The sequence below is a fragment of the Gossypium hirsutum genome, chromosome A13 (genome assembly GCF_007990345.1).
Source record: "Gossypium hirsutum isolate 1008001.06 chromosome A13, Gossypium_hirsutum_v2.1, whole genome shotgun sequence".
Classification (NCBI taxonomy): domain Eukaryota; kingdom Viridiplantae; phylum Streptophyta; class Magnoliopsida; order Malvales; family Malvaceae; genus Gossypium; species Gossypium hirsutum.
In genome coordinates this window covers 2,820,584-2,838,183 of record NC_053436.1, presented here as the reverse complement: position 1 = coordinate 2,838,183, position 17,600 = coordinate 2,820,584, and the positions used below count along the sequence as shown (strand labels likewise).

At 33.0% G+C, this 17,600-nt stretch overlaps 1 pseudogene; it reads right to left on the bottom strand.

Annotated features, from left to right (window-relative positions):
* Positions 1–3,366: 3,366 nt before the first annotated feature.
* On the bottom strand, positions 3,367–5,889 carry LOC107913469 (laccase-17-like; annotated as a pseudogene).
* Positions 5,890–17,600: the final 11,711 nt, after the last annotated feature.

Below are 17,600 nucleotides of genomic sequence, written 5' to 3'. Positions count from 1 at the left end.
TCATTTGAAGAATGAATCAATTTTTGTGGCTGTAATTGTCTTCATATAGAATTAAATCTATTTTCATAAAAAATAACATCTCTTGATTCAATAACAGTATTAATTGAAATTGAATCATTTGGTTCAATTACCATGAACCTATATGCCTTGCTATTATGTGCATATCCTATAAATATGCATTCAATTCTTCTTTCACCTAACTTTTTACGTTTAGGTGTTAGAACTTTGACAATAGCTCTACAACCCCAAACCTTCAAATAATTAAGGTTTGGTTTTCTTTTTTTCCATTGTTCATAGGGGATTATTTTAGTTTTCTTATTAGGAACTCTATTCAATATATGACAAGCTGTTAGAACAGCTTCTCCCCAAAAACCTTGTCCAAGACTTGAATATGATAACATTGAATTTACCATTTCAGTCAAGACTTTATTTTTCCTTTCAGCTACACCATTTTGTTGTGGTGTGTAGGGGGCTAAAACTTGATGGATAATCCCAGTGGATTCAAAATAACTTGGATTATAGTATTCTCCACCTCTATTCGATCTTAAGCACTTGATAAATTTAAAGTTTATAAATCTATCAAGCGCTTCATCTTTTGAATGCAATAAATATACATAACAATATGTAGAACAATCATCAATAAAAGTGACAAAATATTTCTTTCCACCTAATGTAGGAGTATTATGCATGTTACATAAATCACTATGTATCAAATCAAGCAATTTTGTTTTTCTTTTAACCTTAGGGAAAGGGTTTCTTGTAATTTTAGTCAACATATATGTATTGTATTTTTCCAATATTATTATTAAAAATAGGAATTAAATCTAACTTATACATGTCATTCAATTTCCTATAATTCAAATGACCTAATCTATAATGCCATAAACAAAAGGACTGAACCATATAAGTAGAAATAGTATTTTTATTCTTATTAATAATATTTAGTTTGAACATACTCTTATACATATACCCTTTCCCTATAAAAAATCCTCCCTTAGACAAAATAAACTTATCTGCCTCAAAAACAAGTTTGAAACCAAACTTATTTAACAGACTTCCAGACAATAAATTCTTCCTAACTTCTGGTACATAATATACATCATTTAAGGTTAAAACCTTTGCAGAAGTGAATTGTAGTTCAACAGACCCTTTGCCTTTGATTTCTGTGGTGGAAGAATTTCCCATGTATAAGACATTGTCATTTTCACATTGTGTGAACTTTGTGAACATGCTTTTGTCTTTGCACACATGTTTGGTTGCTCCGGTATCAATCCACCATGTATTATCATCTTGAGCCATATTAATTTCAGATATCATTGCAGCGAACTTTTCGTTATTATCAGCCTCAGAAGATGATTTCTTCTTTAAAAATCGACATTCATTCTTGAAATGTCCCGGCTTACCACAATGATAGCATGAGCCCTTTTGTTTCTTTTTGAACTTAGATGCTCTATCAGTCTGTTTGAACTTTCTCTTGAATGGTTTAGTAGTTTGTACTTCCTCCGTAACATGCACTTTGGCATTTTCAGAATTTAGATTCTGATCTTGCTTTCGATATTCTTCTTCAATACGAAGATGATTTGCCAAAGCCTCAAGAGATATTTCCTCTTTCTTATGTTTTAGACTTCTTTTAAAGTCTTTCCAAGATGGAGGAAGTTTGTCTATTATGGAAGATACAACAATCATTTCATCCATTTTCATATCATATTGCTTGAATTGATTTAGCATCTTTTCAATATCACGGAATTGTTCCATAATAGAATGACCATCAACCATTTGATAATTATTGAAACGACTGACAAGAAATTTCTTACTTGTAACATTCTCGATCATGTATCTTGTCTCCAATTTGTCCCATAATTCTTTAGCAGTGACCTCATTTTGGTAGGTGTCGAACAAACCATCAGATAAACCATTCAATATGTGGCCCATGCACATGTAATCAGCATTGTCCCATTTTTTGTCTTTCTCGGGTTGCAGCAGCAGATTCGTTTTCAGTCTCGTCAGGTCTTGGAGTATCCAAAACATAAGCAATCTTCAAAGTTGATAACAAGAAGTGTATCTTTTTCTGCTATCGTCGAAAATTGCCACCATCAAACCGATCAAGTTTGACAAAATTGGAAGCCAACTCCCTTAGTGTTCCACTATCATGAGTTGTGGTAGTCATCATGAAATATAACCTTAAAATTGTTAGTACAAATCTTCGGTGAGGAAAATCTCGAACACGCGAACGAAACTCGAATAGAAGAAGAAATATGACAAGGCTCCAAGGCGTGTATCAAGCCACTATCTTTAAGGTTATATTCGCCCTCACCTATCTTCGGTGTGCAAACGAGTTCCAAGCAAATTAACCTCGAGGATACAATGAAGCTAATGACTATTCGCGTTTTGCACTGACGAGAATAGCTCACTATACACTGAGCAATTGTATGACAGGAAACACAATTTCTATAAAAGATTTCTGCAGTAATACTTTATGGAATAATCTAATAATATTAGAAAACGAAGGAAGGAAAGAAAGAATATTAGAATTTAATGGTATGATTTCCAAATGAAATCTCATTCCTATTTATAGGAATTTTCATGTCTCTTCATAGAGACATCTTTCATCAATAGGTGTCTTTCTGAATAATAATGTCTTTAAAATAAACACATAATTATTCATTTAATTATAACTATTCAAATAAAATTATTTAAATAGTTATAATTCTTTTTCAAAAAATCAAACAATATAATCTTTTGATTAATTACACCCATTCATTTATAGTTATTGGAACACTATAAATACTTAAAAATGTTCCAACATTTTCTTGGAGAGTAAAGTCTTACAGCTAAAAACACCTTGCCTAACTCACTAGATTAAAATGGTGTAATGAAATCCTACGTTAATTTGGAATTACATTAACAATTTTCTATATTTAAAAATTGTAACTTTCTATCTTCAGAATTTTCGTTCTTTCTGTATTTGCATGTTTGTGTATACTCACAGCTTCTAGCACACCTCACCACGAAGTTCAAAATTTCAATATTGACCTTTCATGATAAGATAAAGCCGACATTAAAGTCCTTGGAATGTGAATTTTTCATGCGAAGTTAAGAGAAAGAGTTATACAACTTCAGCCAAGTTGAATGCTTTAATGAACACTAATAAATTCTATAATAAAGTGGGTCTTTATATGAGACTAGATCATATTATTATTAACGAAGCTTCTGAAATATGATTATAGTTAACTAGCTAAGTTGGTATGATTCAGGTTGAGCTGATTAATAAGGGCAATGGTATTTTAATGAAAAAAAAAAGAAGCAATAAATTTACTGTGAAAGAGTTGAAAATTGTACAGATATGCTTCATAGGCTAAGATTGAATCAACAAAAGGATTGCCAGTATGTTATTGTGATTTCTTTGTATTGACAATTGCAGATCTTATTTTAAAATAAATTGCTCGCTTACTGGTTTATGTCCTCGAGAATCAAGAAAACAAATTTGGACCATTGATAGGCCAATGCCAAAAAGAAAAAAAAACGAAGTCAATAAATCAAAATGGTAGAAATTGAAGCAAAAATTTGAGGCAGCTTTTTGGTCAAAATAAACACAAGAAGTGTCATATCGATCAACATTTAGGAAGATCTGTTGGTGGAGGCAACAATTTCTGAGTAGGAAGTTCACCGTCCAAGACAATCCAAGCCATCTTCAAGCCCCAGCTGGTGTGCACTTCTAGATGGCAATGCATGAACCATACCCCTGCAAACATGTGGTTCTTGTTGTCATTGATAATCATAGTCAACTCAAAGCAAGCATTTGATGAATCTAATTGGTGTTTAACATGTCACTTACCTGGATTGTCAGCTAGAAAACGAATTGCAACCCAACCTCCTGATGGCACACCAACAGTGTTCCTTTCAACGGGGTCAATCAGATTGAACTTTGCAGGGTCCTTATTTGGATCGAAGTTACCGAAACCTTGGCCGACAATAAAGAAATTGAAGCCATGTAGATGAAGAGGGTGGCTTTCAGCTCCAAGAATGCTCGTGTCCTGCATAACTAGCTCCACGGAAGTGTTAAAAGGAAGCACTACTACCTTTGTTCCGTTGCTTACCATAGTATTGTTAGGTGGTGAGCCTGTATAGTTAAATGGAGTCATAGCAGTGCTAGGAAAATCAGGGATGTAAACTCCGTTAGATTGGCCGAAGAAATGAGCCTGGAGTAATGCTGTAGTCGGCATTGCAAATGATACATTATTCACCGAAGCTGCAAACTTGGTTCCATTAGGTCCTTGGCAGGTTTGGTTATGCTGGCATGGGCTGGTTCCGAGACCAACAGTGAAGAAAAAATGCTTATCAACCTTCTGAGGCACATTGGCAGGATATTGTGCACTGGCCAAGCTATTGGGTGTCGTTCAAAGCAGGTAGAATTGGTTTAAACAAGGGCAACATTATGCTTGAATGAAGGCTATTGGGTGGTGACTCGTATTCTAAAATACCGGCAACAGTTGAATTATCGAATGTTCCTTGGCCTGTCACATATGGTCTAGCAGTCATGAAGAAAGTGGCATTTGGGTAGCTTGGTTTAGTCTTAAGGATCACATTTGTAGTTTGACCAGGGGTGATGAGAAATGTTTCGGTCTCAAATGGTTTAACATGAACGGCATCAACATCAACAACAGTTAGTGTGTGATTTGCTATGCTGAAGAAGAGCTCATCATTGAGTGCCGCATTGACTAAACGAAGAAGGTAAGTTTTGCCAGGCTTCACCTTCAGCTTGAATGTATCTGTCAAAATTGTTAGTCCACAAGTGAATCCCATAGCTCTATAATGTATGTGTACATGTGTGTGTATGTCTAAAGCTTAAAACAAAATTTTAGCTATTTGTTACCTTTGGCTGAGCAGTTATAAAGTGGTCCAGGGAGACCATTGATGGTGTAAGCATCAGAGACATTTGGACCTCCACCAGTCTGGAGTGCCTGGCTAATAACAGCCTCAGGATCTGCATTGAACCACTCTCCTGCAATTTTATCATAAAGGGCTTCATGTCAATTTGAGTTTGCAAAGTAAATGTAGAATCTTAATGGATCGGTTCATTGATGATTTCATTACCGAAGACAATGGGAACTTCCTTGTAAGGCTTAGCAAAAGGGTAAGGTACGCCACGCTTGGGAAGAATGATAATGGGACCATAAAGAGTGGCTCTTAGCCATGATATATGGGCATGCCAGAAGAGAGTCCCTCTTTGGCCTATAATGGTGAAGTTGTAAACGTAGCTTTGGCCGGTTTGTATGGGACACTGAGTCACATATTCTGGCCCATCTGCCCAACCGCTTCGAAGCTGTCGAATGCCATGCCTGTTGCGAAAAGACATCACCATATATAGCATGTAACTTTAGACCTTCCCCCATTGAGCATAGATAATTTATTCAGCATGTAAATGTAATATCTGCATAATGTCATTTTCAAAGTAAACTTCAATACCAGTGGATAGAAACATTGTTAGGCACATGGTTGACCACTTCTACGAGAAGCTGATCACCCTCCCTTGCTACAATGCGAGGCCCTGGAAATTGTCCATTCACCGAAACAATGCTCCTTGTATGGCACAAACGTGTCACATTATGCAACTTGACCTACAAAATGGTTAAGATACACCAAGTCACAATCAAACAGATATTTGGTTGATAATCCTATCAAATTAGTACATACATCAAACTTGTAGTGCCTGGTGATCCCAAATACAGGGTCAACAAGTAGACAGAAAGTGAAAAATGTGAAGAAAACCAGAAATGCTGGTGATGAAAGAAGAAAAACTCCCATTTCTTTTTTTTTTGGTCTGATTTCTCTTCCGTTTGAGTGAACTTATGAACTACTCCTTGAGTATGTATTCATTGAAGAATACAAAAGAGTGTATATATAGTGAAAGGCAAAGTGTTTGGTGTGTACTTTTTTTTTTTAATTAGATGATGGAAACTATCTCAGTTTAATATATATATATATAAAGAAACCATAGCTTCATTTTAGACTTCAGTATGATGCAGACACAGTTGTTAGAGCAACTTTAGAGTGGTGTCAAAGATAAGTCAAAACTTTATATTTAAACAAAGAAGTTTATACTACATGAATGCTATTCTATGTCCCATAATGGACGTGATTCTGAGCTTATTTCTATGTTAATAGCACAAAACCCACATTATCTTCATGGGTGAAACTTGGAACCAACGAAACAATTCTGTAACATTTGATAGTATCATATATCATTAGCCCCAAACATGACACTGACATTTACCTACCATATATTAGTAGTAAAGCAAATTTCAGAGTTTACATCAAGCAGTCATTTTAGAGTTAGATCTCATGCAATATCCTTTTGAATTTTAATGAAGAAACAGGTCATGGAGGAACAAGGAGGAAACCCCCATGGAAGCAACTGTTCTACAAGCAAAAACAGAGTAACAGCTACAAAAATTAAGCTTCTATTTAAAGGGAATATATATAAACTGAAGATTGGCTTGATTCAAATATTGGGAATGTGATATCAAACTGTTTAATTGTGTCAAATTCTGAATTGGACTTTTACATGCCAACCACTCTCTTTCTCCCACAACAAAAAAGCAAAGGTTAAAGCAAGATCATGCAAGCTTCAAGTATGTCTTTTGAGTTTTGTGGGTCATATTTAAAGAAAAGGAGGGTTTGTGGCTGTTATGATTATTGTGGAGATGTGTTTACCAGGTTTGATGCATATATAGCATACGGACAAGAGATCAGTAGAGGCTGCCTTGTTTTGGTTTTGTTCAATGAATCAATTAGAAGGTCTACCTTAGTATCTGTGCTGGAGTTACTAATTTGTTTACTAAGAATCATCTTATCTTTTCCCTCAAGCCAACACTTTGAGTTACATTTCTTTCCACTCCTATTTATAGGAATTCATTAGTTATTTTTCAATTATAATTATTAAAATATTATAAGTATTTTGAATATGTTCCAATAATCCTCTTATTTTTTAAATAGTTTAAATTTTGATTGTAACAATTCGATTTTCAGTGGTTCAAAAATTCGTTCTCTGATAATCGTGTCAATAAATATTATTAATTAATATTTACGAGTCTACGATAGTATTATGTTGACTTTTTAGTCCATTAATTTTATTGAATGAATAGTTATTTAAGATACAAGTGCAACAACTCTAAAAGCAGTGATGGTGAAAAATGAAATATCGGGATATTTGTAGCACCCCAAACTCGGCCCAGTCGTTAAGTCGTTAAGGCCGAATCCGACGTGCCACTTTGAAGTCAAAAACCCGTGTTCCCTTTTTAGTGTTTAAAAAAATGCCGACTTTTCACAAACTAACCAAGTGAATGGAAGCTGGGCACTAGGTAGGTATCCATAATAGAGGAGGTGAGTCATGAAAGCTGCTTAAGTACCAAGCTCTCCGATTGGATCCAATCCTAGACATGCCTACATCCATTGTCACACTTGGTTATAACAAGTTGAAATTTCTTTGAGTGATTATCTTTGGTAAACCGAATATTCGTGACGTCGTGTTATTTTTAAAAAAAACAAGTATCGTTTTGAAATCACACCCTAAGTCTAGCCCATTTGAATTAGTATCCATCAATTTAAAGTTGTTTTTAATAATATAATCCCAGAAAAATCAAAGAAGAAAATAAAGTTAAAATGACCTTATTACAACTCAAAAATTAAATAGCAATTAAAAATAACTTAAGAAAACCAGTCTCTTTTTCAAACCCAAAAGTATTCACCATGGCCACTCTGAATCCCCTCCGGCTCCAAGTCACCCACATCAAGGCTCACCTGCAAGGTTAAAGAAGGGGTGAGTTTAGGGAAACTCAGTGTGTAAGGAAAACCCATTCAAAGCTCAAGTCAGCTCAAGCCCATTGGGCCTAAGCCCATTCAGGTAACAGTGGTACTGGGCCAGAGCCCTTTTCAGATTACAATAAACTGGGCCTTAGCCCTTATTCAGATAACAGTATGGCCCATAGGCCCATTTCAAAATACATGCAACATCAGTAAACATATGCAAGCCCATTTGGGGAGACTACTCAACCCACCAACCACTACACTCCACCCGTACCAGCCATACACTCCATGTGGGGAATAGCTCAACCCACCCAGCCCAACACTCCACAGTTGCAGCCTTGCTGCTCAGTTAACAGTAAATTGAGGCAAAGCCTCCAGTACGTGGACAAGCCACTTTCAGTACTTCCTCCGTCAATATCCCAGTCCCATGCATCAGATAATAACAACATGGCATGCAGTAAATAACAACAGTCAAACATGCATTTAGGTCAATTTAACCCTATGGGTATTTCGGTAATTTATCTCCTAGAGGTAAAACTGTAAAATTTTCACTTTTAAAGGTATTTCAGTAATTTATCTATTTTAAGGTTTTTCATGCATATTCCTACCTTTCACGTACTAACAGAATCACTACCGAGGGTTCTTACCGAACTGGGCCCGTTGGCCCATCATTCCAGTTTTGGCCCATTAAGCCCAAAAATATCGAGGGCACAGAAATCATGCACTTTGCAGTCCAAACATTGCAGCTTACCAAAAACATTAATCGATTTACCTTACGAGCATTCGCACACTCGCAAATCTACAAAATACCGGTTTTTGGCATTTCGACTTTTCGACTTTTGCCGATCTAGACTAAGAAAGAGAGTGTTAGTTACACACCTGTTTGCGACGATATGTTGATGAAATCCACACACGAACCGCCTACAATTGGATTACTAACACGTTAATCTAACTATTCAAATACAAACTACGTATTAACCCCTTACAATATTCGGCCAACCACACCTACAGATCATAGTAAGCTTATAAGAAGACAATAAGCAACTCATTAACAATTTTTTGTCAATGTTTACCACATAATCATAATTTCACTGCAAGCTGTCTTCCTGAGCAACAGTCACTAAATCATTTATAACTGGAGCTACGAAACTCCAAATCAAGTTCCGTTAATTTTCCTTGAAAATAGACTCATATATCTTATATTCATAAAATTTTCAGAATTTTTGGTCTAGCCAATAAATACCAGATTTTTCTCAAAGTTTCCCATGTTTCACTGTTTGACTAATCTGACCACTCTTCATTACGAATCAAATTTCTCATTGTACAGAATTCAAAATATGTTCTCGTTTATTCCATTTGAAACTAGACTCATTAAGCTTTAATTACATAATTTATGCAGCTTCTAACTCATCTCCCACAATTTATGGTGATTTTCCAAAGTCACGTTACTGCTGCTGTCCCAAGCAGATTTATTACCAAATCACTCTTTCACACATAACTTGCATGCATGTTATTTAAACATGTATATCACCAATCAATCATCACATATCTATGAGTTTACTTAAGTATAGTCTCCATTTCATCATTTTAAAGCACAACATGTTAGCCGATTTTTTCCCCTTAGCATCTAAGGCACATGCATGCTCATTTGTTTGGCTCAACTTCACCTATCTTCCATTTTTCATCAAAAGAACATGAAACAATTACCATTTCCTTCATTTTAATTCATGACCAAATGCTCACAATACAACCAAAAACCAAAATATGCTTCAAGAGTTAAGGTAGAATCAAGAAGAACTCATGAACATCAAGATAGAAGCAAACTACCATGAACTTACCTTCAATTTTCTTCCCCAAGTGACCGAACATTCAAGAGCTTTCTCCTCTCCTTTCTCTTCTCTAACTTTAGGCTATGATGAACAAAGATGGACAAAACTTTGTTTTTTTCACCCCTTTTTTTTTAATAAAATTTCATATTTCATCCATTTAATTTTTTATTACAAAAGACATGAAATGCCCATCATGGAACATTTACCTAAACCATTATCATGGAATATTTACCTAACCCATTATCATGGAATATTTACCTAATCCATTATCATGGAACATTTACCTAATCCATTATCAATTTGTACCATGAATTATGGATATCAAGTGCTCATATTGTCTACAACAACATGATGGCTGGCCACTTTATGTAAAATGGGAGGTTTGTCATGCAAATCCTCCTATTTTGCACTCCTATTTATTTGGCCACTTCAATTTAGCCTATAGCATTTTCAAACATTTTCATATAGGTTCTATTTCATAATTTTACCCTATTTTTCTTATGAAACAAAAATTAACTAAAATTGCCGGGTTCTATCTTAAGCTTGGGCCTTCTAGAGGCTCACTAACATAATTAAACCTATGCCAACATTCACAGAATTCCTGAAAATTGGGGCGTTACAATATTGTTTTTATAAATCGAACTCATAAATATTTTTATTAAATATTTATAGAATTATTGTATAAGTGAATTGAATTTTAAATAGATAATTTATCAATTTAGTAATTAATTAAATTTTAATAACTAAATTATAAAAATTGCAAAAATTAAACACTATAAATTTTATAAATTTTACTTGTTAAAAGATTCCTTCTCTAAATAAATCAAGACTTTAAATGGAAAATTAGACGTTATAAGAATGTAGTGGACGGGTGGCTTAATGGTTGATTAAAAAAAAAGTTAATTTATTAATAAAATATGTTAAAATATAAAACAAAGTTGTCATCTTCATTAATGTGTCTTTTTTCCACCGTTTTGCACAAAAACAAACTTGAAGCCATTTTTGAAGCTTCCTTATTCGGTCAACTCTTATCTTTGCATGGTAATTAATTTTAAATCTATTTTTCATGAATTTTATGTTTTTGATATCGTTGTAACTTAATCTAGTTAACTCGAGAATTAAATAGTAAAATTGTTAAAGTTTTGGAATATTGTCATTGATGATTTTTGATGTTTTCTTTTTATTAAATGGCTTGAAAGTTTAGAATTGATTAATGACTAATTTGTAAAGTGAATATTGTTAGTTTTGAGCTTAGGGACCAAAATGAAAATATTTTGGAATTGACACAAAATTTTTGTAATTATTGAATTTAGAGGACTGAACAGGGATGAAATTGAAACCAAAATGAAAAATGAGTCTTAAACGTAAAAGTTATTATAGTTTCAGTTTTAGAGACTAAATTGAATAAATTATAAAATTTTAGGGAAATTGTGTAAAACAAAATTAAGTTATCATATGTAGAGGTGACATGGGCCGGGCCAAGCCCAACCGAAATTTTAGGCCTATTTGCAAGGCCCTGCCCTGCCCTGCCCGACCTGAAAAATAGGCTTAAATTTTTGCCCAAGCCCGACCCGGGTAAAAACGTTAAAACCCGAGCTTGACCCGACCTGGCTCGTATTAATTTTTTTATATAATTTTTTAGAAAAATGTAATACACAAGAAATTTAAAAATATTAAAATAAATGTTTCCCAACAAATTGAAAATAAATTAAAAACATATGTATACTTAAATAACATTAAGATCGGTGAAATGATAGCAAAATAGTAAAAAAAAACAAGAAAATATAAAAAAAGGGTAAAAAACAAAAAAAAAGTGCAGTTTTTTTTTTACATATTCGGCCCATGCCCGGGCCGAAAAAGCATTACCTAAGGCTCAACCCGATTTTTAAATAGGCCTTGTTTTTTTACCCAAGCCTATTTTTCGGGCCTATATTTTTACCCAAACCCTCTCACTTTTTGGGCAGGTTTAGTCATATGCATTAAATAAGATGTTATAAGGTAATTGACACTGATAATTATCAATCAGAAGTTAATTGAGAAATAGGAGAAATTGAAGATTAGTCCCTGACACTTAGTAGTTGTCGTTTTCCAGGTAAGTTCATATGAAAAGTATTTTCTTATTATGCTTGAATTGTGTGATTGTATTTATTGATTATATGTATATAAATGTAATTTCAATAACTTAAGGCATAAATAGGACTATATCGGAAAATGTGAGATTTGTGAAAAAAATGCGGATAGATATATAGTGTTGAATGAATGTAAAATTTATTATACGAGTGTATGTTATATCCATGGTATATTATATTGTTAAAAAGTGAATATATGTTATTTTGATATCAAGTGGATTAAATTGATAATATATGATTATATTTTGAATTGTGGTTGGAACGGTACAAAATGTGAGGAAGGGTATGAATTGTAATAAATGATATGGATGTGTAAATCGTGCCTGGATGAACGATTGGAAATGATATATTTGACATGCCAATTGGGTTATTCGCACGCTGTATGAGATTTATATGAACTGTGACATAGATGTACGGGAAATTCACTGATGGTACCAGAATCCAACATTTGTTGCGGATTACCGAGTTTATCTTTATGAAGATTTAGGTGTGCTTTAGGAAAGATGTGTAGCCTACGGGCTTGACACTTAGTGCCTTGGTGTGTATATGGATGATATAGCTCGTTTGAGCAATCAGGTGTGTTTTGGGTGGCTACCCACCTATCCATATCTATTCATTATGGTTCATCAGGCTAAATGGTTAAAATTAAAAGAAACTAGTTGTTTGATGTTGTACATTGTGATTGGAATTGGTTATTTGAAATTGAAATGTTGGAAGTATTGTTTCTGCTTAAAGGTTTTGATAGAATAATATTGATTTGGGTTGAAGAGTAAAAATTGAAAATATTAAATGATTGAAATGATGATATGTGTTCCGAATTGATATGTTATATGGTGATTGAATAATGTAACTGAAGTATATAAATATTTGACAATATTGATTAAATGACATTGAATTGATTTGAATGACACTGTATAAATTAAATTGCTTTGAGACTTGCTTCCGATGATCTCATCTATTGCTATGAATTGTGGTAATAGGAAAAAAGATTAGTTTTGCTTGTAATATGAGAATTAAGGTAAGTTACATTATTTTGAACCTATGAACCTACTAAGCATATTTAATGCTTACTCTGTTTCATTTTCTATTTTCTGTTGTTGGCATTTTGCGAAATGTGTCTATCAGTTCATCTCCAAGGCTCAAGCTATCTAGCTTTAGTCTCGGTAGACTTTTAATTCGTTCTAGACTCGGTTATGTGGCATGTGTATAGGTTTTGATGTGAAATGTGTTTATTTTGAATGGTGATGATATAGTCTATATAATATGCATATTTTGGATATATATATATATATGATAAGTATTTAAAGCTTCAATTATATATGTTAAGTAACTGAGGTATTCATATGTTTGAACTAAGGGTGTGATAGATTTTGGATTATTTATTATGATGTTTGAAATATGTTTGTTGGCATTGTGATATATTATATTTGAAACTCTCTAATGGTTAATTTGAAGGTGAAAAAGAGTTGGATTAATGTGAGAGGAATGGTATAGATTTGTACCAAATTAGTTAAATGGTTTGTTATGCTTATAACATTGTTGTGTAATAGTGCCAATAAGACATATTGGCTAGGTGATTAGGAATTTAATATATGACATGTATTGGTTAAGTTTGAAATGTTAAGATGATGAAAGTTTCTTGTTTTAGTAGTTGATGAATACCTAAGTTGTTAAGCTTGGCCATGTTATCATTTCATGTGGTATGGTTCAATGGTCTTGTAGTTGGCTAAATGCATGTATTGGTATAAGTATTAGTTGGTTTTGTGCAGGTTTGAATGGCCAAATATGCACCATTTGAGCCATTGGGTTGTCTTGATAAGAATTGGGTAGTTAAATGGCACATTTTGTACTACATGACCGTGTGTCAATCACGGGCTGGTGACACAGTAGTGTGACCATTATAATGTAGGAGTCTTTTGAGCCACACGATTCCTATTTGTTACACGGCGTAGCTACACGACCGTGTATCTTCTGATGAAATTGGTATTTTGAATCACACGGTCACAGTGTGTTACACAGCCTGGGTACACGACGTGTAACCTTTGTTTTACATGATTACCTTTATCTTTTGAAAATGTTTCAATTTGATCCTTATCTATGTTCGAGTCAACTTAAGAGCTTTCGTAAGCTCGAATAAGACTTAAATTTAATAGTATACAATAATATTTGAATATTTATGACATGATTTATTATTTGAAGAATTTATTTATGATTTAATTGATTTGAAATTTTGAAAATGTTGCAAATTAGTCTTAGTTAAATTCTAGGTTAATATGAGAGCATACGTAACCACGTATAAGGCCCGAGAAAAGTTATATTTGATTATTATGCATTGAGTTGACTATCATTGTGTGACTTATGCTTAATCTGAATGTTAATTGTGTATTTATAAAATAATTCTATGTTTATTTGAATTAATCAATGTGAGTTGAATGTGTTTTGTTTCGGCTCTGATTGTAGCACTCTAAAGCTCGGGTTCAGTGACTGGACTAGGTGAGGGGTGTTACATTTAGTGATATCAGTGCTACAATTCAATCGATTCTAGGACTAAACGTAGCATGTGTTGAGCCTAGAAATATATGCCACATTAATCTAGGATAATGTGATGCAATATGATCCAATCTTGCTTTGCTTTCTTTTAGATATATTATGTCAATTGAGTTTAAATCGTGCAGTATCTGATGAGATAAATGGTAATGTTTTTGTTTCCAATCAGGGAGCTAGTTTTAGTGTGTCGTTTCGTAAAGGCCAGATAGTGAAATAAGAGGTGTTTTCTTTTAAAGATTAACTAATGGTTCTCAAAGTTATGTGAGCTAATATTATGGATTTGCGAACTCCACCTCTGATTGTGCCTTCCACAATACTCTCTTTTCCTCAAAATTCGGTAAGTGTTCACAGACCTCTTATTGATAAGATTCGGAAACGTGGGATCGAATAATTCAGGGATAAAACTGATGATGATCCGGTTAGAATTGAATATTGCTGGAAAAATACTCAATGAGTTTTGATTAAATAGTATGTTCTTCTGAAGACAATTTCAAGCACTATGTCACTTTGAAAGTTGAAGCTTATCGGAGATGAATAACTTTGACAACAGTTGTTCCTAATGATTGAGTAAATTGTAATTTCTTTCAATCAGAGTTCAAAAAGAAATGCATTAGTAGATTGTACCTAGAAAAGAAGCACAGAGAATTTCTAGAGCTGAAATAGAGAATTATGTCTATAGTAGAGAGTGAACGAGAATTTATCAAACTCAATAAATATACCAGAGATATTGTACCGGCAGAAGCTGAAATGTGTACTTGTTTTAAATGGGGTTTAAATGAAGACATACAGATGTTAGTAAGAGCTCCGAAATTGAAAGAGTGTAATTTTATTTGAACAATCACAAAAATCAAAGGCGTATGCAGTGAAAGGAAATAGACTTAGTTGAGACTCTATGATTCCAGTAAACAGAGTACGATTAGATTGTTTTCGACTCCTCCATCGAAGAAATCAAAAGATGTTTATATTCGTTTCACTTCTTCATCAGGATTTTTGGGAAAAAAATAAGTCGAAATAGAGTAAATTGAGATATCCGATTATGCTAGTAGCCAGTGTTGGCTGTGTTCGCAACATGGACAGATCGGTTTGTATTCACAGTGGAAAACTCGTCGAGGTGAGTGTTGGCTAAATAACGAGGCTTGTATTTATATGGTTATTAGGAAAATTAAGAACGAGATTGTCTGAACTGGACAAACTGAAACGAGAAACAGAATATAAAGGTTGTGACCACTCTTTAGAAAACTAGACAATCAAAATATAATGATAATGTGGGGAATAGCAAAGTGGAGATTAAAGATATGACTATCAGATTTGAAGCTCAGACTACTACCAAGGCTTATGTTATTCGAGTTCATGAGGAGATTGTTGTTCCTGATGTTATTATCGATACATTTTTTAAAATTTTGATATTATTCTCGATATAGATTGGTTAAATGTTACGATATGGTAGAAACTATAGACAAAAGTGGTTTGTATTGTGATATTAGAAGAGTAAATCGATTAATGATCAAGATGACAGATCTGAATATTCCACCAATTTCATGGTAGTGTTATCAACTCAAATATTGATAAATTATTATTTTTATTTTTAAAATTTTTATCTTCAATTTTTTAAGTACAGTATAGTAGTTTGGACCTTAAAAAGTTGAATTTTTTTTGTTAAGTATTGTATGATATAAAGTATTTTTGGTACAGTTAGATACTATCAAACTAAATTTTCATTATCCAAGCATTCGCATATCGGTACCCTTGTCGATTTCGATCTAACTGATAAGTGCTAAAAGTAACATGCTTTAATCTCATTCTTAATGCATTTTTGGATGATTATTCGATGTAAAATGGTGAATTTTATGCTCTTAATCCTTTAAATTCATGATTTTATACTTAGGAGAACATTTGGAAGCAAAAGAAGCAAAAATCAGATCAAGGTATAAGGGCCACACAGGCTGGACACACGGTCGTGTGAGCCACACGGGCTATCACATGGGCATGTGTGAGACCGTGTCAAAATTGCAATTTGCACTCGAAACAGCGAAGAAATGCAATTTTTAGGTTTTTTTGGGCATTTTGAGACTTGTATATGACAATAATAAGAAGATAGGAGAGAGCCGCCATAGAATAATCTTGAAAAAAACTCAAAAAACACCATTGAAGCCGACTCTGAAACAGACTTCCATCAAAATTGAAGATCTCCTTTTGATTTCTTTGAAGTTTATTATGAGTTTCTTTGTTTCTTGTGGTTATACTGTCTTTGAGATGTTTTTATTTGCTATCATGAACTAATTTTCCAAATACCTAGGGAGATGAACCCTAGGATGGATTCTGTAATTTGATTTATATTTTTACGACATAAATACTTGGATTTTGTTCTCAACTATATGTGCTTAATTCTTGGTTTGATATTTCCATGTCTGATTAAATAATATGAGAAATAGACCCTGTTTAAGAGTATATCTAACGTAATTGAGTAGAGTTGCATGCAATCTTAAAAATAGGTCGACATAAATCTACTGAATTAGAGTAAAATCTAATAGGGGAATTCAAGATTGAGTTAATACGACAATAGAAGTTTTAATTAGAAAGAATTTCAATTAATCAACCTAGATTCAATTGCTCTTAGTCTTGAAGAGAGATATTAGCATAATTTAGGAATTTCTACGGATCAAGATGCTAAATCAAAAAATTGCGTAATATAGATTGATAATGACAAATGAGGTCTAGGTGAATTCTTTCCTAGGTATTGTCTCGCTTCTTGGTTGTTAATTGTTTATTTTCCTGATTTGCTCTTTTTGTGTTCTTTAGTTAATTAATTTAGTTAATTTTAGTTTTAATCAATTATCCCAATTTGTCGGTTAAATAATAGAAAGGCGGTAATTACTAGTACTTTTAGTCCTCATGGGAATGATATCTTTGTTCACCGTAGCTATACTATTAATTGATAGGTGCACTTGCCTTAATCAGATTTTTAGTTGGTTTCGTGGGCATCATTAACCAGTTCAACTTACTATTTTGATCCAATTCAAGTTTTTATGATTTTTTTTATAATTTTATAAGTTTCTACCAATTTTAATATTTTTATGAATTTTTATAATTTTTTATAATTTTTATACATTTTATAAATTTTTAAAAATGTTTTATTAATTTTATAAAATTTTCTATAATTTATTAGAGTTAATTTGATTTTTATAATATTTATAAGTTTCTACCAATTTAAATATTTTTTTATATTTTAATAATTATATATTTTTATTTTTATTTATTTTTATGGGAAAATATTATATTAAATGATAAA